A 24,277-nucleotide genomic window follows, 5' to 3' on the forward strand; every position below is an offset into this window, starting at 1 on the left:
GAATAATTTTGGTTATAACTTTGAAAAGCCACATTGAGAGAACTTTAGTAAGCAATTTCAGATCAGTCATCAAAAGCGATAATAGGTCTATAGGATCAGGATCCTTCCCAGGCTTCAGCAAAACAACCACCACTGCCTCATACATGGATGGTGGTAGGGTGCCCTGTTCCTGTGCATTTATGATTGTTTGGAGTATTTCTGGTAAAAGTACTCCAATAAATTTTTATAAAGTGCTATTGGGATCCCGTCAATGCCCAGGGCTTTAGAATTAGAGAATGTAGCCATTGCACTTTGCAACTCCTCCAAGGCAAGGGGTGCATTTATTGTTTTTTGTCTGATTCCTTAAGTCTCGGGAGTTGAATCTCATCAAGAAATGCAATCAGCTCACCCATATCATAAAACACTTTTGATGAATAGACATTCCATAAAGAAGGAGCAAAACCCTTGCAGAATTGAGGGGGTATCAGTTGCAACCTGTGTTGTGGAAATTGCTATCCTATGTATGACTGATGGTGTCTGCTGTGTTCTAGATATGGATAGCATATGCCCCGTTTTTTTCCCCTTCCTCAAAAAACGTTTGACAAGTAAAAAACCTTTTATTATCTGCTTGTTGGTGTTGTATAGTACGTTATAATTGCTGTGTATTTATCCATTTATTTTCGGTGTCAGTGTTAAGTGTCTGCACAAATTCCCTTTCTGCTTTATCCACTGCTGTATTAGTATCTAGCACCCATTGTCTACTGTTTGTCTTGATGGACAATATCTCACGTATACATAGACCTCTAATGAATGCTTTTAATGCATCCTATACAATTCCTGGAGTGGTCGAGTGTCTTTTGTCAGTTAAAAAATTCCCAATTTGCATTCGTACGTAATCTGTATTAGTAAATAGTGAGAGCCAAAAGGGATTTCATTTCCAGTGGGTAGGGAGCTTAACTATAGGCAATCTTAGTATCAAATGTGGAAACAGACAAGAAATCCCGTGAGCAACCTACCTAAATAAGATGATAAATTGCTGCAAGCACCTCACTTCTCGTATCAGTGTAAAATTCTAAATAATTAAATAGTGCTGCGCAATTAGAATAAATAAATAACTATCAACCAGTGAATAAATAAATAGAAATAACAATAAAAATATTATGCGTGCATAGATTAAACAAATCAGTAGCAATAAAAATTATATATATAATAATACAATCACGATAATTATAAAAAAACAATAAAATTAGGTGTATATATATATATGTGTGGAAAAACAATAAACACTCGGATAAAATCCAAAATACGTGCAAAAGAGCAAAGTGATGCAAAGTGCAAAAATTAAAAGTCCAATATAAAAGTCCCAGTGATCAAATATTATACAAAATGAGGTATAAATCAATAATTACCAAAGAGCAAAGTGCTGTAAAATGCAAAAAAATAAATAAATCAAATATGACAGTCCCAGTGATAATTGGTGATGAAACAACTATCTTCTATAAGTGCTCAGACCACCTGAATGTGGCTGGTGTTTCCCAAAAAAGTGAGTGACCAGAGTGTCACAGATCAGCAACAACTGTGCACCCCCTTGTGAGTGGGTGCTCACCTCAATGCAGATTCAATAGAGCATAAACGCAAGGGGGTCTCAGAGAAAAGCCGGTCTGGATGGTTCCACCCCAATAATACTTATCAGGTCAGTGCATCTTAACTCGTCATCCAACGTGATATGCAGATAGAAAAAACTTGCAATAGTGCTGAAATCCTTAAAAACTTTTTATTCAAATCAAACTAAAATATCGCACTCATATGTATAGGTGCATCTATGCACCTTTATGAAGCCATAAATTTCAGTCAGTCAACCGAAGAAATACCGTGGTGGTGTAGTGGGAGACGCCGCAGCCGTATACTTCCTCCAGCCCGACAGTCTCGCCAGCGGAATAGCGAAGCGTTCCGTCCGTCCTTGCCCCTCCCCTACTCGTGACGACACAAGGGACCACGTGTCTTCATCAGGGGGATATCATATATACATCTATTTGCCAAAGACAAACTCTGAATATGACACTGAGCAGGTGCACTTAACTACTTTGGTCGACCATGGCGAGGTCTGTTCTGAGTGGAACCTGTCCTGTTAAACCACTGTATGGTCTTGGCAACCATGCTGCAGCTCAGTTTCAGGGTCTTGGCAATCTTCTTATAGCCTAGGCCATCTTTATGTAGAGCAGAAATTATTTTTTTCAGATTCTCAGAGAGTTCTTTGCCATGAGGTGCCATGTTGAACTTCCAGGGACCAGTATGAGAGAGTGAGAGCGATACCACCATATTTAACACACCTGCTCCCCATTCACACCTGAGACCTTGTAACACTAAGGAGTTACATGACACTGGGGAGGGAAAGCAGGTAATTGGGCCCAGTTTGGACATTTTTACTTAGGGATGTACTCACTTTTGTTGCCAGCGGTGTAGACATTAATGGCTGTGTGTTGAGTTATTTTGAGGGGACAGCACATTTACACTGTTACTGTATATAAGCTGTACACTCACTAGTTTACATTGTAGCAAAGTGTAATTTCTTCAGTGTTGTCACAAAGATATATTAAAATACTGTATGTGAGGGGTGTACTCGCTTTTGTGAGATACTGTATATGCTAGCTATTATACATTTACAAGAATTCCATATACCCAGCAAAAAAATTAATCTTCCCCATGTTTCTATTTGGACGTCTAGTGTCTCAAATTGGCATTTCTGGAGATTAGGATACAGACTCCTCTAGAGTACTGAGTATGTATGGAGTGATATATTGGATAGGATATCTTGAGGAATGCAGCAGCTTGGTAGTGTCTTTAGTTATATGAGTCTCTTGCAAACAGGTTACAGATGGATCGTGATGCGTAAGGAAAGTGAAGATGGCAGTTCTCTTTTTGGCATCATGCAAACCTCTTATATTCCAGGAGAGGATAGACTTAGCCAAGTTAGCCATTTATCGACCTATTAAATAAACAATTCCAAGAGTAGTTCTCTACACATCTATGTGGATTATATTTCCAGTTCCACACCGCGGAGGCCCATCTAGAGCCTAGTGTATTCCTGTAATGACATGTACTGCTCCTCCAGTCCTTAGCAATGGACATGCATTGTAGACTATAGGGAACATGTGTCCCGCAGAGGTAAGACCCAAAAAACCAGGGCAGAAAAAAATAACAGGAAAAAGAAAAATTATAACAACACCTTTTCTGCATTATTTCATTGGAAAACGTTCCAAACGTGCCTCGCGGAGCTGTGTGAGTCGGGGGTAGGGGGTATTGGTGAGGGCGAGGACCAATGTGTCCACAGTCATTCACAAAGATGGCAGTCAAAGATGAAAAGAAACCAGCAATTTGTTTTATGCTTCCCTCTAGGCCCCACCATTTGCAAGGTGAGAACTTGTTATTGTAAGTAGGTGTAATACTTCAGATCTGTGTATGTCAATTGGCAGCCGCCCTAAGTTATCTGTCCTGTCCATCCAACCAGTTGGTCGCCATATTAGGGATTTCAAAAAAGTGAACCGAGCCATTTGCTACCACACGAAGTTTTGCTGGGTACAACATAGAGTAGACTACTGGAATGGCTCGTAGACGTAGATGCTTTTTGGCTGCCAAAAAATTCATATATATGGAGACCTTGGTGCCTTGTATTTCCATATTTGGTTGTTATCTTGCTAACCTCAGTATAATGTCTCTGTCCGTATAGTAGTGTAAGAGCTTCAGCAAGAATGACCTGTCATTGCCCCCTGGTGGTGGAGCTCTGAGTGGCACTCTATGAGCTCTCTCAATCAACAGAGAAAAAGGGAGTGAGGTTATCTCTGCCAAAGGTCTCTGTCTGCCTTTTTTTCAATGAATTCATTAGGGTTTTTTGCCTTCAGATTTTTCAGGCATACTAACTATATGTAATAACTATGCAATAGTCTGTTTTCCATGTCCTCAACTTTACTTGCAGTGTCAGATACTTTTGCAGTGTTCATGCGGACATCTTGAATAAGTGGTGGTAATTCGTCCTCCACTGTACTCACTCTGTCTTCCAAAGCAGTGGCCCTTTCTCTGATCTTTTATATATCTTGTCTGATATGTAATATGCCCTCCTTCATGCTTTTAACTTCCACAAATAGATCTGTGAGAGAGGAGCCATAGGTATGTACTGCAGAAAGGATGTCTTGTAATGTGGGTTCATTATGGTCAGCAGTAGTGCGGCCTACGGTTTCATGTGTAGGTGGAGAGGGATTACTCACTGTGAACCCAGCAGATTCAGACTCCGCTGCAGGTTGCTCCATGTGCTTGGAATGCAGGGGAGGTTTTCTGAACTATTAGTGTTGGTGGCGATGGAGAGGCTTTCTATGGAGGTTTATGTTTAATCAGATCGTGTGCAAACCTTTCCAGCTTAGATATAGTGACTAGGGTTGAGCGGACACCTAGATGTCCGTGTTCGACGGGTTCGGCCGAACTTTAAAAAAAGTCCGGGTCCGTGTCCCGGACTTTTACCGAACTTTTCCCGGACACCGAACCCCATTGAAGTCAATGGGGACCCGAACTTTAAGGCACTAAAATGGCTCTAAAACACCAAAGGAAAGGGCTAGAGTGCTGCAAATGGCAGCAAAACGTAATTAAGAGCATGGCAAGTGCTCTGCAAACAAATGTGGATAGGGAAATAACTTAAAACAACAAAAAAAAACAGAAAAATAAAACAATGTTCTTCTTCATCTCTGAAGGACGAGGCCCATATGGAGTAGGAGGGAGGTTGAGGTGGTGGTGGATGTGGCGGTGACATAGGCGTGCGCACAGGGTGTGCTGGGTGTGCCTGGGCACACCCTAATCACCTAGGGCACATAGCATTGCCAGTGAGGAGATGGGAAAGATCTCCCTGGGACCTGCTCTGCTCTATTTCTCCTTGCCTACAGGTACATGGCCCCGATACATTACTCTCCCTGCTGGCAAACACATGCATGTGTATTTCAACTTTGGGGTGCACACCTTAATGCAATAGGCTGCGCACACCTATGGGCGGTGTAGGTGGAAGCGGCGGTGGAGGAGGACCAGGGCCGGATTAACAGCATCATGGGCTTGGTGCTGAGGATTTTGAAGGGCCTTAAGGGCCGTGCCTTGCCATGCACCCAGAGGAGGAAGGGTGCAGCCATGCATGCCTAATTCAACATGGGATGCTGTCTCTGAAGCCCATAAACACATCCATGCATCGCCAACTGTCCCTCCTTGTCCGGCCTTCACGCTGTGTGGGGAGGTTCTGAGGGTGCTGCCTGGGGAAGCGAGCATAGAAGCCAGACTTCTGTGTTTACAAGTGACAGAAGAGCGGTAACAGTGAATATGGCCAACCCGGGGCCTATATAAAAGGTAGGGGCCTGGAGCTGCAGCTCCAATAGCCCCTACATTAATCTGGCCCTGAGGAGGAGGACGAGGTAGCCAACACTGCTTCTTTTCAAAAATTTTAAATGAGGGTACACCCCAAAAGAGTGAGAAAGAGCAAAAATGGAACAATGGGTGGGTAAGGTCGGTATCCATTGCTATTCTGCATAAGGTACGGAAAAGTCCCGTGGGATCCATGCCTGGTTCATCACACGTACACAAGCACACTAGGCCCCAATTACTATTGTTTGTACCCCTAAAAGGCTAGGAGTAGGGGGAGTATGGAACAGGCAGCACCCTCAAACCTTCAGAAGTATGAGATGAACCCCAACAACTTGGAAAGGTGGATCTCTCTCACACGTACCAACACAGACTATCCCCCAATTTAACTGATCCCCAAAGGTTTTTGATTAAATAGCGGAATAGAAAATATGATCCAAAAAAAGTGTATGTATATCACACGTACACAACCACACTGGGCCCCAATTACTATTGTTTGTACCCCTAAAAGGCTAGATGAGGAGTAGGGGGAGTATGGAACAGGCAGCACCCTCAAACCTTCAGAAGTATGAGATGAACCCCAACAACTTGGAAAGGTGGATCTCTCTCACACGTACCAACACAGACTATCCCCCAATTTAACTGATCCCCAAAGGTTTTTGATTAAATAGCGGAATAGAAAATATGATCCAAAAAAAGTGTATGTATATCACACGTACACAACCACACTGGGCCCCAATTACTATTGTTTGTACCCCTAAAAGGCTAGATGAGGAGTAGGGGGAGTATGGAACAGGCAGCACCCTCAAACCTTCAGAAGTATGAGATGAACCCCAACAACTTGGAAAGGTGGATCTCTCTCACACGTACCAACACAGACTATCCCCCAATTTAACTGATCCCCAAAGGTTTTTGATTAAATAGCGGAATAGAAAATATGATCCAAAAAAAGTGTATGTATATCACACGTACACAACCACACTGGGCCCCAATTACTATTGTTTGTACCCCTAAAAGGCTAGATGAGGAGTAGGGGGAGTATGGAACAGGCAGCACCCTCAAACCTTCAGAAGTATGAGATGAACCCCAACAACTTGGAAAGGTGGATCTCTCTCACACGTACCAACACAGACTATCCCCCAATTTAACTGATCCCCAAAGGTTTTTGATTAAATAGCGGAATAGAAAATATGATCCAAAAAAAGTGTATGTATATCACACGTACACAACCACACTAGGCCCCAATTACTATTGTTTGTACCCCTAAAAGGCTAGATGAGGAGTAGGGGGGGTATGGAACAGGCAGCACCCTCAAACCTTCAGAAGTATGAGATGAACCCCAACAACTTGGAAAGGTGGATCTCTCTCACACGTACCAACACAGACTATCCCCCAATTTAACTGATCCCCAAAGGTTTTTGATTAAATAGCGGAATAGAAAATATGATCCAAAAAAAGTGTATGTATATCACACGTACACAACCACACTAGGCCCCAATTACTATTGTTTGTACCCCTAAAAGGCTAGGAGTAGGGGGAGTATGGAACAGGCAGCACCCTCAAACCTTCAGAAGTATGAGATGAACCCCAACAACTTGGAAAGGTGGATCTCTCTCACACGTACCAACACAGACTATCCCCCAATTTAACTGATCCCCAAAGGTTTTTGATTAAATAGCGGAATAGAAAATATGATCCAAAAAAAGTGTATGTATATCACACGTACACAACCACACTAGGCCCCAATTACTATTGTTTGTACCCCTAAAAGGCTAGATGAGGAGTAGGGGGAGTATGGAACAGGCAGCACCCTCAAACCTTCAGAAGTATGAGATGAACCCCAACAACTTGGAAAGGTGGATCTCTCTCACACGTACCAACACAGACTATCCCCCAATTTAACTGATCCCCAAAGGTTTTTGATTAAATAGCGGAATAGAAAATATGATCCAAAAAAAGTGTATGTATATCACACGTACACAACCACACTAGGCCCCAATTACTATTGTTTGTACCCCTAAAAGGCTAGATGAGGAGTAGGGGGGGTATGGAACAGGCAGCACCCTCAAACCTTCAGAAGTATGAGATGAACCCCAACAACTTGGAAAGGTGGATCTCTCTCACACGTACCAACACAGACTATCCCCCAATTTAACTGATCCCCAAAGGTTTTTGATTAAATAGCGGAATAGAAAATATGATCCAAAAAAAGTGTATGTATATCACACGTACACAACCACACTAGGCCCCAATTACTATTGTTTGTACCCCTAAAAGGCTAGATGAGGAGTAGGGGGGGTATGGAACAGGCAGCACCCTCAAACCTTCAGAAGTATGAGATGAACCCCAACAACTTGGAAAGGTGGATCTCTCTCACACGTACCAACACAGACTATCCCCCAATTTAACTGATCCCCAAAGGTTTTTGATTAAATAGCGGAATAGAAAATATGATCCAAAAAAAGTGTATGTATATCACACGTACACAACCACACTGGGCCCCAATTACTATTGTTTGTACCCCTAAAAGGCTAGATGAGGAGTAGGGGGAGTATGGAACAGGCAGCACCCTCAAACCTTCAGAAGTATGAGATGAACCCCAACAACTTGGAAAGGTGGATCTCTCTCACACGTACCAACACAGACTATCCCCCAATTTAACTGATCCCCAAAGGTTTTTGATTAAATAGCGGAATAGAAAATATGATCCAAAAAAAGTGTATGTATATCACACGTACACAACCACACTGGGCCCCAATTACTATTGTTTGTACCCCTAAAAGGCTAGATGAGGAGTAGGGGGAGTATGGAACAGGCAGCACCCTCAAACCTTCAGAAGTATGAGATGAACCCCAACAACTTGGAAAGGTGGATCTCTCTCACACGTACCAACACAGACTATCCCCCAATTTAACTGATCCCCAAAGGTTTTTGATTAAATAGCGGAATAGAAAATATGATCCAAAAAAAGTGTATGTATATCACACGTACACAACCACACTAGGCCCCAATTACTATTGTTTGTACCCCTAAAAGGCTAGATGAGGAGTAGGGGGAGTATGGAACAGGCAGCACCCTCAAATCTTCAGAAGTATGAGATTGTGTTCACTGTACCCCACAAAGATTGAGTTCACTGCACCCCACAATGATTGTGTTCACTGCACCCCACAAAGATTGTGTTCACTGCACCTCACAAAGATTGTGTTCACTGTACCCCCCAAAGATTGTGTTCACTGCACCCCACAAAGATTCTGTTCACTGTACCCCACAAAGATTGTGTTCACTGCACCCTAAAAGGATGTTGTTCACTGCACCCCACAAAGATTGTGTTCACTGCACCCTAAAAGGATGTTGTTCACTGCACCCCAAAAAGATTGTGTTCACTGTACCCCCCCAAAGATTGTGTTCACTGCACCCCACAAAGATTGTGTTCACTGCACCCCAAAAAGATTGTGTTCACTGTACCCCCCAAAGATTGTGTTCACTGCACCCCAAAAAGATTGTGTTCACTGTACCCCCCAAAGATTGTGTTCACTGCACCCCACAAAGATTCTGTTCACTGTACCCCACAAAGATTGTGTTCACTGCACCCCAAAAAGATTGTGTTCACTGTACCCCCCCAAAGATTGTGTTCACTGCACCCCACAAAGATTCTGTTCACTGCACCCCACAAAGGATTTTGTTCACTGCACCCCAAAAAGATTGTGTTCACTGCACCCCAAAAAGGATTTTGATCACTGCACCCCAAAAAGGATGTTGTTCACTGCACCCCAAAAATGATTTTGTTCACTCCACCCCAAAAAGATTGTGTTCACTGCACCCCACAAAGATTGTGTTCACTGCACCCCAAAAAGATTGTGTTCACTGTACCCCCCAAAGATTGTGTTCACTGCACCCCACAAAGATTCTGTTCACTGTACCCCACAAAGATTGTGTTCACTGCACCCCAAAAAGATTGTGTTCACTGCACCCCAAAAAGGATGTTGTTCACTGCACCCCAAAAAGGATGTTGTTCACTCCACCCCAAAAAGATTGTGTTCACTGCACCCCACAAAGATTGTGTTCACTGCACCCCAAAAAGATTGTGTTCACTGCACCCCAAAAATGATTTTGTTCACTGCACCCCAAAAAGGATTTTGTTCACTGCACCCCAAAAAGGATGTTGTTCACTCCACCCCAAAAAGATTGTGTTCACTGCACCCCAAAAAGATTGTGTTCACTGCACCCCACAAAGGATTTTGTTCACTGCACCCCAAAAAGGATGTTGTTCACTGCACCCCAAAAAGGATTTTGTTCACTGCACCCCAAAAAGATTGTGTTCACTGCACCCCACAAAGGATTTTGTTCACTGCACCCCACAAAGATTGTGTTCACTGCACACCAAAAAGGATTGTGTTCACTGCACCCCAAAAAGATTTTGTTCACTGCACCCCAAAAAGATTGTGTTCACTGCAGCCCAAAAAGATTGTGTTCACTGCAGCCCAAAAAGATTGTGTTCACTGCAGCCCAAAAAGATTGTGTTCACTACAGCCCAAAAAGATTGTGTTCACTGCAGCTCACACACAGAAAAATGGATGTGGATCACTGACACCTGCCTATCTCCAATCCCACACCACACAGCAATATCGATTGTAGTTTGTAGAACACAGTTTCCCTAAAATTCAGCAGACTCTGTCCCTAACAGGATTGAGAAGAGATCGTAGATCAGGATTGAGTGCAGATTCACCCCACCCCCCACACAGCAATATCGATTGTAGTTTGTAGAAGACACTGACCCTATAATTCAGCAGACTCTATCCCTAAAATGCCTACAACTCGCCCTGCCTAAACACTCCGACCTGTCCCTCAATTCTATCCGGACACAAATGGTTTTTTCCTGCCTATCTTTCCCTAATCAGCAGCCAGCACATTGATGTGTGCTCTGTCCCTTAGCTAAGCAGCAGAATGACGCTGCTGCGGCGGCTGCCTCGAACTTATAAAGACTTGGTCACATGCTTCAGACGGCCAATCACAGCTACTAAGACATTTGCAGGCATGGCTGGGATGGCTTAAGGCACACCAGTTAAACGATTGTTGATTGGCTGTTGAAAGCCCGCCATGAAAAGAGCGCCAAAGCATGCAAAACCCGGAAATAAAACGACCGAACACGGATTTTTACCCGAACATACAGTAAAGTGTCCGTGTCCGTGTTCGGGTAAAAAAAATCCAATTATTCGGTACGAACACGAATAATACAGTCCGTGTTCGCTCAACACTAATAGTGACGGTTTGATAATCCTTTCCGGAGCGCTGTGGCAGCGGGGATCCGCCATGTTGATTCGGCTGCTCGACGGGAATGCTTTCTTCTTTCTTTCTCATCATCCCTGCCTTGTTTGTATGATGACCGGGATTAGCTGCAGGAGCAGGTCTGCACCAGGGACGAAGCGACAGGTAAATTGCAGCGAAGTATTAAGTCTCACAGCAGGATATTCATCAGGATGTCGGACCCGCAGTGAAGCACGTCTGTTCACATGAACGGTTCAGCCACACTCCCCGAAGCAGCCTGCTTAACTCAGCTTTCCATTCCTTGTGTGGTTGTTTTCCCAAAAACACCATTTGCACTTCATGCTGCGACCCTTACCTTTCCTGGATGGAGGGGAGCATTTTTACCTGGTGTTGCTGCTCACGGGCTAGCGCTTCCTTCCATATTTCCCAGCGGACAGAATCATACCATCCCAGCAGGACCTGCTCTGACACTGGTCCCCTGTGCTTTATCCGCATCTCTCGCAACCTCCTTCCGAATTCCTCTTCCATGACGGCTGGTATCTTTACCTCTCCTCTCCTGCTATCTGAACCTTGGATCCAGGTGGAAGTTTGGATGTCCCAGAGTGCAGGAAGCATCCCACTACTTGCCACCAATGTGACGGAACCGACCCACACTCTGCTTGTGTCATGAGCATAGATATCAGATATTATAGCCGCATATTGCAACCAAGAACTAGGCAGAACTCGTTTTGGCTGTAAATCTGTAACTGTCTTTTGAACAAGTGTCAGTGACCACCCAAATATTTACCCAAAACATCACATAATGGTTTAGATAACGAGGTACAGCTGACACAAGGCTAATCCCATCCTGATCCTCCAAGAGTTATTCAAATTAGCCACCAGACAGAAACAATATGAATGAATGGGAATCCACACCTAGACAATACTTTGATTAATCAGGATCTCACTTGAGGTCAGACTTGCAGGCATCGAGCTCCCAAAGAACAATACACATTATTATAAGTGTAAACACATCCCTTAGCAGACAATAGGTGAATTAATTAGCAAAATTAACAATGTGTGGAAAACAGTTGGTTGAGCTGATAATATTAGCATCTGCTATGGGTCTGACTGTGTGGAGCACATGAGGAGGCATGAGGAGGTCAAGGCAAAAAACATATTTCTTATTTTATTTTGAATAAAGTAAGTAGCCCAGGGACAGAACTTAGGAGGGCAAGAAATTACATTGGGCAGGCACACACATAAAATTTACTCTTACAGTGACAGTGACACCAATGTGCAGCAGCACAGATGATGATGACACCTCACCGACATGACACGTCCCCTTCTGAGTCACAGTCACAGTCTCTCTCCACTCCAGGTGCTCACTTTTTTCTACTCCATTCCAAACAGCACTGACAGTCCTGCTCCAGGCTTGCCTTGCCTTCCTATCCCGCAGACCCCAACACAAGGCTCTGGCCACTCTGCTCGGCTCCCTTGCACCATACAAGAAAGAAATGCGCCCTTAAAATGCAGCGAAACTCCTAAACTCCTGGTAAGTGTAAAAAACAATAAAAAACAAAGGGAGTCGCGCTAAAATATCGGACAGAAAATATCTGGCCACATGCTTCAAATAATTAGCACCAGTCTAACAGAGTCTAAAATTGGAAATGAATGGCACCGATCAGTCAAGATCATACAGTTGAAGCATATGAAATAAAATAAAATAAAACACTGTACAGTCCACTCTTCAGATTAGAGATCCGACAGATGCTTAAATACAGTTCAAATCAAGTGGTAATATGATGAAAGGCTTCCACCCAGGTGAACGCTATGATGACAAACAACTTGTGATCCCATCCACCACACAGAGTCTCTTACCAGACTACTAGTTAAGGACTACTACAGCCTACTCCCAGCGTGACAGCTCCGGTAAGATTCAGCCACAGAATGTACACCAACACTGGCTCCCTTCCAACACTTGATGAGAACTCTCTCATAGAGGCAATATGTAGTGGGGAATAATAAAAGAGCGGGACAAGCCCATAGTGTGATACCGCCAAAAACAAGTTTATTGCCAAAAATAGGAATTACACTCACCCACAGATCAAATAGACAAGCATTTGATTGCTGTGTTGCACCAGAGGCTTAGGGCACTCGATCTTCCTGGATCCACCAGAAAGATGGCCGACCTTGGGCTTCCGGGTGTGACGAGGTGACGCTGGATTAGCTCCTCCCAACGCGTTTCGTCATTACGACGTTGTCAAGGGGGCGTAACCAGCGTCAGCGTCACACCCCTATAAATAGTAAATGAAAAAAAACGGCAATATAGCACAGCTGGAACTTCCGGCGTGACCACTCGCACAGGAAGTGACCTAAGCGCTCCATCCCGGAACGCAAACCGTGCTAAGCCCGGAAATACTACATTTAGTGGCCATAATTGACCCGAACAGCTACGCTTATTCGTTCCAAAAGGAACCGATCCATATATCCATTAACAAATGAAAACATGGAGTCCAGGTCAAAATGGCAACCACTCAATACAACATTCGATTTGGTATATATAGCGTCACATCCGGAAGCCCGGAACACCGAACGCAAACCAGTGCATCACAGCAGATAACATCACACAACACACTTAGATATCGCCTCCGCCAGACCCGCCCCCCGCTGGCACTGCCAAAACACACTGTAGCAGGCTATAGGATGGTCTCGGCCCGGCCCTGGACCGTAACTGCGCATGCGCAGTTCCAAGGTGAGCGTCACAGCCATATCTTTTACTGGCAACCTTTTCCTGACACTGGCATTTACTGTCAGGAGAAAAGTGCCCCTTTTTTGAATGACTCCCAATAAAAATACTGACAATTGGCAGCACTGACAGTAGAGCTGATCAGTGTATTCTGACAGGGGAGGAGTCTCCGCTATCAGAATACAGTAACACAGCAGGGAGGATTCCTCCACCCACTTGTGTCGATGGGGAAATCCATTTAGTTTTTTGTTTTTTTTTTATCAGCCTGCAGGTGCTTTGGGTTGAGGCATGTACACACTAGGCATATGCTTTGTTCTTTTTTCATTTCAGGGGTTTACAACCATTTTAAGTTTCTGGCCTGCCATGCCAGCTAAATGCTGCAGTATTTCTCTTTTTGCTCAGATATACAGATTCTTGTGATCTGGGCATATGAAAAACATTTGTCATAATTTATTTTTATATGATATGTTATTAAAAATGGACTCAGCAAGATTTTTCCTACAAAACAAGCTCATAATGAAACCACTTCCAGTGAAATTCATTCAGCAGTCACTGACACCATTTATTGTGGTTAGAGTAATTGTGATAATGACATACATTACTGTTTATGATGCAGAGAAGTTCTGAGACTGAGGATTCTCTGTCTGTGAAATAATGGCTCTTGCAACTAATACAATTAACTAATGAGATAATGCAAAGTGTAGAGCACCAGTTATAATCTGTCTGATAACAAACCAGTTGTTTTTATATAATACAGGAACATTTAGCAAATCTGTGCAACAAATGATTGCAACAAGAGCAGACCAACGCCTTGCAAAAGTGTACTTAAAGCCAAAACATTTTTTGTAGTTTTGGATGAAGTGTGGAAGAGTTAAAGGAGTTGTAAAGTCAGAAGGATTTTTATCCTAATGCATTCTATGCATTAGGATAAAAAGTCTTCTGTGTGCAGAAGGCCCCCTCAGCCCCACTAACACTTACCTGAGGTTCCTCTCTGTCCAGCGATGTCCACTAGTGTCTCAGCCATCTGAGAGTCTTCCTCCCGATTGGCTGAGACACAGATCATTGGCTATCACTGCTGTCAATCAATGTCAGCTGGGCAATTAGGAGTAAGAGGGGACGGGTCGGGTCAGGACTCCGTGTCTGAATGGACACAGGGAGCTGTGACTCGGCTCAGGTGCCCCCATAACAAGCTGCTTGCTGAGGGGGGCGCTCAACAGGAGGGAGGGGCCAGGATCACAAAAGTGGGGCCTGACAAGAGGAGGATCCAGGCTGCTTTGTCCAAATCCACTGCAACAGAGCAGGTAAGTGTAGCACTGTCCTGTAGGGCTTGCTGTGTGATGACTTCTTGGGTCTCTTCTGATAACCTGCAGACAAGTACTTAGGGACAGTTCACTCATCCATCCTTACTCATAAACAGTCCAGGGGCTTTGGTTTTATATTTATTGTGGAACTTGGATGGGAGAAGGGAATAGTGGTATACTCCACCTTGAACTATTCACAGTAGATAGGGACAACTCTCACAGGGCCTCGCCAAGGTATTTGTGGAAGCAGACACACTCCTTCCACAGTAAAATGTGTGGGGAAGTCGGCAAGTGGTTAACCATACTGCCACTTGTATGGAAGAAATTAATCCTCTTGCTCTATCCAGCAGCAGACTTAATGCAACTACTTTATCTTCAGGAGGCTCTCTAGCATCCCCTTGAGTGACACCCATCCACTGACTCTTCTTGCAGAAGGGATGGCCCTCACAGGACAGTCCCCTTGACACAGATCTGTACTCACTGTAAGCAAAATCAGATCCTTTCCAGTGTCTCCCTTCCAGTCAGTTCTGCAGGACCTCTGTGTTCAGCTTCTCTCTGACTCTCATGCCCTCAGGTCAACCACCTGAGGCCGCATGGCAGCTTCTACAAAGGAGAAGCAGCTGCCCCCTTCCTCTGGGACCCCGCTCCCCAGCTAAAAGACCCTGAGCACATGTGCTCCTGGCATTTATACAGTATCCCAGCATGCACCGAGGCACTTTCCTCTGCCAAACACCAGGGCTGTACTAAATGCCTGTGCACTCATGTGTCAGGTTTCTTCCCACTGTCCAATATGCCTCCCTACTGGACCAGTGGCAAACACTTCATACAAGCTGAGCTGCACCTGAGCACATTGAGCAGACCTCACTAGAAGATCCTGCTCTCTGGTAGGCAGAAAGCAATATAAATTTACCTGCCCATCTCTCTGGCAAGCAGAAAGACCAAAAAAAATATTCTCTCTCCTAGCACCTACATAGGAGGGTGCTACATCCAACCCCCCCCCCCCCTCCTCACTGGCTCTGGGCATCTGCCCCTACAAAATTCCTGTACAACCATTTACAAGGAGTATCCCACAAACTTGCAAAGGGGAAAAAGGGAAATAACATATGTATACGGCCATGGGGCGTACCCCATATGTGGCAAGTAGATACAATATGTTACATGAAAAAATATAGACATCTGCTATACAAAATGTACAAATGTATACAGGGTTTCCACCAAGTGCATTATATTAATGCACCCCCCGACAAACTAAAAATCTGTCTGACAGGAAAAGGTTAATAATCCTGACTAGCTATGATATAAATAACATATGCACATATACACATGAATATGCCTCCATTTTGGACCAGTGTGAAACATTTCAGAAAAGCTAAACTGCACCTGAGCACCATGAGCAGACCTCACTAGCAGATCCTGCTCTCTGGTAGGCAGAGAGCCATGTAAATTTACCTGGCCATCTCTCTGGTAAGCAGGAAGACCCAAAAACTATACTCTCTCCCTCTAGCACCTACCTATGAGGATGCTACATAAGTATAACATGTTTGTTATTTTTATAGGGAAAAAAAACAAGACTTTACTATTACTTTAAACCCCCCATCAGCTTTTTGTTCGTGTCTTGTTGGGGAGATTTACCTTTACTTCCTGTCCCAAAGATTCAACAGGAAGTGAGAAGAAATCTTTACAGAGGGAGGAGAATTCCTCTCGAAGACAGTTGTCATCAGAACAGGTGTTCCCGCTCAAAGATTTTCCCTTACGCCTGGTTCTTACCTATGCATTTATTTAGTGCATTTTCAGTTTTGCGGAAACACACCACAGTCCATTTAACATGGTTTCCTATGGGTCATAAGAAATGCCGAATGGTTAACTGAAATGACAGACAGAGCTGTCAAAAATGTTGGTTGATTATATGCACTAATATCCAGCCAGAACAAAGTATATATCAACTATGAATGTTCGTAGATTTAAAATTTACATATACATTTGAAGCTGGCCCCCATTATTTTGTCAATAGAGAGTTACTGTAACTTAAAAGCCATTTACACTCTTCAATTTAACTGGAGCAGTATTTATCTATTGACCTTCATGGAAGAACAACATAACTCGTGAGAGGCTGGCCATTGGTCAATCCACCACTGCATGAAATCAATGTACCCTAGATTAAAAGCTTGACTTTGCTTAACCCTCCTACCACCAAACTAGATTGAAGGGTTTTTTTTAGAAAGGCCCTGTCACTTTATGGTTGCTGGTAAATCAAAAATGACAATGTGCAGAGATCAGACTGTAACATTTGTGATCAGCTTAAAAAGACAATGCTAAAACAGGAAAATCAATTATTGTCATTGTAGCCCTCTTTTGGGGGATTATGAGAAATGGCCCTCCGCAAACGAAATATTGCATTAAACCTGTAGGTAAATAAGAGAATCAGAATCTTCACTAAGTGGAAGAGTGGGTTTGATACTAAAGTTGGCAGTGCCTCCACCCAGGAAAAGCCTATGGGAACAGATGGGATTCCTTTCTTGGGGAAATTATTCAGAAATCTAATCAAAGTAATAGGAAGCAGAGGAACTACTGCAGCCAGCATATAACATTAACCATAAGTATATAGATGCACACCAGTAAGGAGATAATACAAACTATACGCAAGAAAAGAATAATAATAGTACATACATCCAATGTACTAACAGGTTCTATAAGCATAGGGTCTAATAGGAGTGCTGGTGGAATTATGCACATATACCCAGGTATATATAGTTATTTATATAGATGACTTCAGATGAATTTTGCAGCAAAGTTCTGTTGAAGGAGCCCCTGAGGATGATCACAATGCAGGGTCTGTGTCAGAGACCCAAAGATAAGATTAGTGGGGATGGCGAGATCCTCCAACTTGTGTCCAACCACTTCGGAACATGGCTCATCACAAGCAGAAACTGTGATGTGGCACTAAAACTCAGAGTCAGCCTATCTACTCTGCGCGTTAGTCTCTCCCTAGTAGTTTCTAGTCTGGCATTTAACTGGACCTCTAGTGTAACTATCAGAAGTGGTCATCAGATGCCTAACGTGGCTCCAGCCTATGAACAGAGTTAACTAAAATGCATCTATTGCAATTAACAATTTTACCTACAGCAATGTGACTGTTACATACATACAGTATGAAAAATGATATAGTAAAATATAATAAAATATAATGGCTGCGCTCAACCTATTATGTGATATAGGTGAATAACGAATAATAAACACTAGCAAACCCGATTATTAGGTGTCAGGTGCTATGAATAAATGAAATGGCATGAAATGAATTTGCAAATAAATATGATAATAAATAATGAATTAGCAAAAACCCAACTGATTGGTGTCAATTGCTGAAATAGGTGCAATAACTCTCATGAATTAAATATAATACATAAATAAATGTGCACATACATATAAAATCATTGAATGAATTAAATAATACTACAAAAAATGCAAGGTGACTAATGGATAAATAAATAGATAAGCAAACAAAAAGTCCCAACAATAGAGGTTAATGAACCACTGAAAACAGTCCAAATAACACCATCCAAATGTATATGGAATGACTGAGGGATCCTATAATAGTGCTTCTTCTAATAGCAATACCTCCACCAAAATAGCAGGACCACCCAGTGTGTCAGACTGCTTACCAGAAGTAGTAGACCCCTAAATTATAGGGGGTCAGTAAAGCCTTTATCACAGATATATGATAGGGTAGATGGTCAATTCTCACTATATTCATCCAACCGAATCTATATCATCCGCCTTGGAGTGTTATCCAGGATACAAAGCTCCCATAAATCATGCAGAGATGATAAGAAAAAGCTCCATGGTGAAGTATATCGGTACAACATAAATTTATTGTGAGAATAAAACTTCCAATTTGAATTCTTGGTTCAGAGCAGATAAAAAGCAATGGATGCCGAATGCCAGGAGAACACCGCTTCCGTGTTCCGGTTTGCGTTCCACCCAGAGCCGGAAATGATGTGGCAACGTGATGCGATCAGACATCCCGACGCGTTTCGTCAGCGCGCAGCTACATACAGTAGCACAGTCCTTGCTATCTGGCACTGTGCATGTAAAATAAAAACAATAGAAAGATTCTTTATCTGTCACAAGGATTTAGATATACATTCAGCAGAAATTAAACTATAAGAAAATAGGAATACTTGCATAATAGTCCCATCTGGCTTGTTGGGGTTTAGCAGCATGAACAGGACATGTGGCTGAGACTTTCTCTCTCTCTCTCTCTCTCCCTCTCCAATTCCTCCTTCTGGGGTTTCAACACTGACAACCTAGAAATAACCCACGGGCAGGAAATACAATATAATTTTAGGCATTTACAAATTTTAATAGTAGAGGGAAGCATATCTCTACATCTGCAAAAAAACTCTCCCTTTTTCAATGTAGGCCATAGACACAACAATCTGTCATATATCAATCATCTATATGTTGATTTAGACAAATTTAGCTAGAATGTTCAAGGTATGATTGTATACTTCAATCAAATACCTTCTGAAAACAATTTGTTAAAATATCCTTCTTTTTAGTTATTAAAGCTGTTTTGATAGTTTTAAAAAAATAAAAAACATATCTTCCTGAAATAGAGAGCTTTTGAAGAGCTAGGCTTGTGGAAGAATGCACATTCTTGCTTCTGCTTCATTTGTTCTGTGGATCTTTGCCTCTTCTCCCCTTCCTGCTGCTTATTGAAAATTTCCAAACCATCAGATCACCAAATACCAAACAGCCAGCTCTGACAATCTTATCCGGACCGCACTGCACCACTTAGCACCCTTGGTGTCCCTCCTACTTCTCCACCATGGCCACAGCTTTTGCTCGTTCACTACAGGAAGCAGAGAGGGAAGGAGGCGTTGCATGACTGGATGGCGCTTACAGCACTCCCCTAATTAATAGAATTACAACCCTTTCCTAATCATTGTTAACTTTTTAAGTTAACAAGCCGATAATTTGCTGCTAGAATGCGGGGCGGTCCTAGCAACAAGTCACCTACCTGTTAACTTGAAGTTATGCAGCTCCCTCCTGCCATCCAGTCATGCTGTGCCTCCTTCCCTCTGCATGCTGTTGAAGGTATGATTTTAATGATAAGGGGAGGGCTGTAATTGGAAGAGGAAAAAATAGAAAGAAGGCATTTATGCAAAGTGGACCAGGATAAAAAAGAAAGAAAGGCAAGGGGCTCTGGTGCAAAGTTAGGGCTATTATTTGAAGAGAACTGGGGTGTAAAGAGGAGGACTGTGATGTGAAGGGGGAACCAATAACATTGCTGTAAAGGGGGATGTCTGTCATGTAAAAGGGGGGCTGTGATGTGAAGGGGCCTGAAAACACAGAAGGGGGACTGTGATGCTTAGAGGTGAAGAGGATTCTGTGAAGTATAAGGGGGTGCTTTGGTGAAAAGGGGGAGTTGCAATGTAAAAGGGGGTGCTTTGGTGTAAAGTGTAAAGGGGGGACTGCAGTGTAAAAGAAGGGAAAAGAAGTGTAAAAGAAGACACTGGGGTATAAAGGGGGGTACTGTAATGTAAAAGGGGGCACTGTGATGTAAAGGGGAGGACTGCAATGTTAAAGGGGGTGTTGTGTTGTGATGTAAAGGGGGGGGGGCTGCAATGTAAAAGAGGGCTGTGTGGTGTAAAAAGAGTCCCTTAATTTTGTATTACCTCTCACTTTCTGTGACATATTGTCACTTCCTAACACAAAGGGTATCAGCAGGACAAAAACTGAGGGAAAACCCCCCCAGTGGGTATGCACACATCAATCACAACCTACAAAGCGTCTAACCTTTCTTCATTGTGTTAAAAAATATACCAATTACAGGGAAGCAGGAAAGGAAAAGAAATCTATCCAGTGAAAATAAAGACAACATCATAAAAAAACTCCATAGTCATTTTAACGATCCCAATTTTATCTAATCTAAACTAAAAAAGACTTGAGCCGGGTTAGGGCTTTAAAGTGTTACTAAATCCACAACAGTAAAATCAGACTGTTTATGCCATTGATGGGAAACCTTGGCACCCCAGATGCTTTGGAACTACATGTTCCATGATACTCATGCACTCTGCAGTGTAGTTGAGCATCATGCGAAATGTAGTTCCAAAATCTGGGGTGCCAAGGTTCGCCATCACTTGTATATGCAGTAAAGCATGTTTGTTATACTCACTGTGGAACATAAGAGGTTAATGCTGCACATTGTGTAAAAAGGCTGTTTGATCTTGTCTTCTTTGATCCTCACCTTCTCTACTGATAGTACAGAGCCTTGAGGGCACTCTGCACATGCACAGTTTGACGTGTATTGCTAGAGAGTTTTTTCTTTTTTTTTTTGAGAGGGTGCATGTGATCAGCACTGCCCAGACAGAGCGTCAAGAGTCATGCAGCATCATAGAACAGTCAAGGGAGCAGTGGCGGCTGGTGCTTTTGGGGGGGCGCAAACAGAAAAATGTAATAGGCATTGCTTTGCGGCAAAAACCGCTGTAAAAAATTGCGTGCCTTTGAGGTCACAAAAGTGTGAAAGGGGCCTTCAGTAATCAAGGTATAGTGTGCCCCCTTCAATGCAGAGTGCCCAGTGTCTCCCTTTCAATGCAGAGAGACCAGCGTGCCCCCATTCAATGCAGAGAGACCAGCGTGCCCCCTTTCAATGCAGAGAGACCAGCGTGCCCCCTTTCAATGCAAAGAGATCAGTGTGCCCCCATTCAGTGCAGAGAGATCAGTGTGCCCCCAGTCAATACAGGGAGGAGTCACTTACATTCAGGCTTGGCGCACAGCAGCAGCTATCAATACTCGGTTGGGATCGGGATTCGGAAACGCTGAGGCTCTGGGTCCTCTCACTCAGCGACGGCGTCCGGTCCTCCTAAAGCAGCAGCAGACAGTGAGACAAAGATGCCTGGGCCGGCTCAGGCGGGAAGCAGAGACAGTGAAGGTAACGCCCAAGCACCGCCCCTATGACGTCAGACGTCCACCAATCACAGGACGCAGAATCGCAAGTGGGAGTGTTTGGAGCGCAGAGCTCTGCGCCCTGAGCACAATCTAAAGGGCCGCCAATCAAGCTTAAGAAAAACAGGCACATGACCACAAAACTCCCACCCCTCTCCATCCTCTCCATAGCAGCAGTGTTGGCCAGCGCCCCGCTGCCATTAAAGGAACACCTTTTTTTTTCTTGGCTTGGGGGGGGGCGGCGCCCCTGCACCCCACATTGACCAGCCTCCACTGCAAGGGAGAATGATAATTCCTACAAGCTTTAACTAGTGCTTGGCTTGGACACTGATAGAAATCACAAGACTATAGACTTCTGATTGAAAATGTATTTAGCAGTTTATATTTACTAAAACAATTGCATTTCCATGTTCTGTGTTCTGTGGGAGACCAGATATAGTGAATACAGGGTCCTGGGTTTAGTAACACTTTCAAATCATAACTTATTGACTCCGGATTCACTTGTGAACCGTTCTAGAATAATTCACATAAACAAATACATTCTGAAATTCTTACATTTGAAAATAATGACCATTATAAGTTCACCTTCGAGAACATGCAACATGTTTCACCCGTTTTTAACATATAACACGTTCCCACTCCTGCATCAGCTTGGTGATCTGAGCTTTCTGTGTGACAGCGATACAGGGAGAAGTTCCCCATACCAGGTGTCATTGTTAAAAAGGGAACGGCTGTGGGGGGCTCCGGCCACATCAATCATTTACAGAGTTTTGTGAATGAATCAACTGCATGTACCGACATACTTTGCGGATGTCGGCTTGTTGTTCTCAATGAACTACCACAGTGTTGTCGAGTGCTCTGGTAGTTCATTGATTCTTCCTGTCAGTGTAGAATTGCTTACACTGACAGTCTGCAGGAATCTTCCATGGCACCAGCGATCTGCTGATTTCCAGGTTCCTAAAAAAAAAAAATAGTAAATGCACATTTTGTTACCTGCAAAAAAAATTTGCATTTTTTTTTTTTTTAAAGGTTAACTTATCCTGTCATTTTATAATGAAGCACTGTTTTATGGAAGAATAGTTTCTAGCAATCTTCTGAAAGTTATCTAGTTAATTACTTTTGTGTGTGAAATACAGCACATTTATGAAGTCCCAATGAGTGCAGGGTGGAGATACATATTCAGCATATCTCAGTTTGTGTTTGTGAAATAAAGTACCTACTATAATATGATGCATGAGACACATAAATGAAGAAGCTTCTTTGTTTTATTGATGCCCTCAAGCTGCCACGAGTTGTCAGACTATTTGTTAAGAAAATGTCTCTGTTATGAAATAAGACTATTTAAACTGAATACATAGTTATTACAGGGGTGGTGCAGACTTCAAAGGTGTGATGTACACAACTAAATAAAATGGCAAATTAAAAATGACACTTGCTAGAATATAATTATTTCACTTATTTCCATAGCTGCAACCTGTAAATCTCCTTTCCTGGAACTTCTAATGTGTGCTTTTGTGTCACATTTGACAGAGGTTCCACACCTTTAGATAATGTCCCAGGGGGAATTCTACTAGCATCTGGGTGGTCAACACATTTTTAAAAAGACAATTACTGAACTAGGAAAAAAAATGATTTGCAGAACAAATATTTTTTGTCATTATGTGTTCACAAAACATTTGGTGGCCATATAGTGTAGTGCTGGAGTTTTTAGATCTGCACACCTATTTTTATATTTCTTTAATTTACCTACCATTATTGAGAATGGAACAGAAGGCTCTGGAACATTGGATGGGGCAACCAAAACCCCCAAAAAATTGTTGGTGTATACTATATCTATCTATCTATCTATCTATCTATCTATCTATCTATCTATCTATCTATCTATCTATCTATCTATCTATCTATCTATCTATCTATCTATCTATCTATCTATCTATCTATCTATCTATCTATCTATCTATCTATCTATCTATCTATCTATCTATCTATCTATCTATCTATCTATATATATACATATACAGTATCACCCCTCACATTTTTGTAATTTTTTTATTTTTTATTATATCTTTTCAAGTAACAACACTGAAGAAATGACACTTTGCTACAATGTAAAGTAGTGAGTGTACAGCTTGTATAACAGTGTACATTTGCTGTCCCCTCAAAATAACTCAACACACAGCCATTAATGTCTAAACCGCTGACAACAAAAGCGAGTACACCCCTAAATAGAAATGTCTAAATTGGACCCAAAGTGTCAATATTTTGTGTGGCCAACATTATTTTCCAGCACTGCCTTAACCCTCTTGGGTATGGAGTTCACCAGAGCTTCACAGTTTGCCACTGGAGTCCTCTTCCACTCCTCCATGATGACATCATGGAGATGTTAGATACTTTGCTTTGCTCCACCTTCCGTTTGAGGATGCCCCACAGATGCTCAATAGGGTTTAGGTCTGGAGACATGCTTGGCCAGTCCATCACCATTACCCTAGGCTTCTTTAGCAAGGCAGTGGTCGTCTTGGAGGTGTTTTTGGGATCGTTATCATGTTGGAATACTGCCCTGCAGCCCGGTTTCCGAAGGAAGGGGGTCATGCTCTGCTTCAGAATGTCACAGTACATGTTGGCATTCATGGCACCCTTATTGAACTGTAGCTCCCCAGTGCCGGCAGCA

The sequence above is a fragment of the Pelophylax lessonae genome, assembly GCF_965119305.1.
Source record: "Pelophylax lessonae genome assembly, chromosome: 4".
NCBI classification, from domain to species: Eukaryota; Metazoa; Chordata; class Amphibia; order Anura; family Ranidae; genus Pelophylax; species Pelophylax lessonae.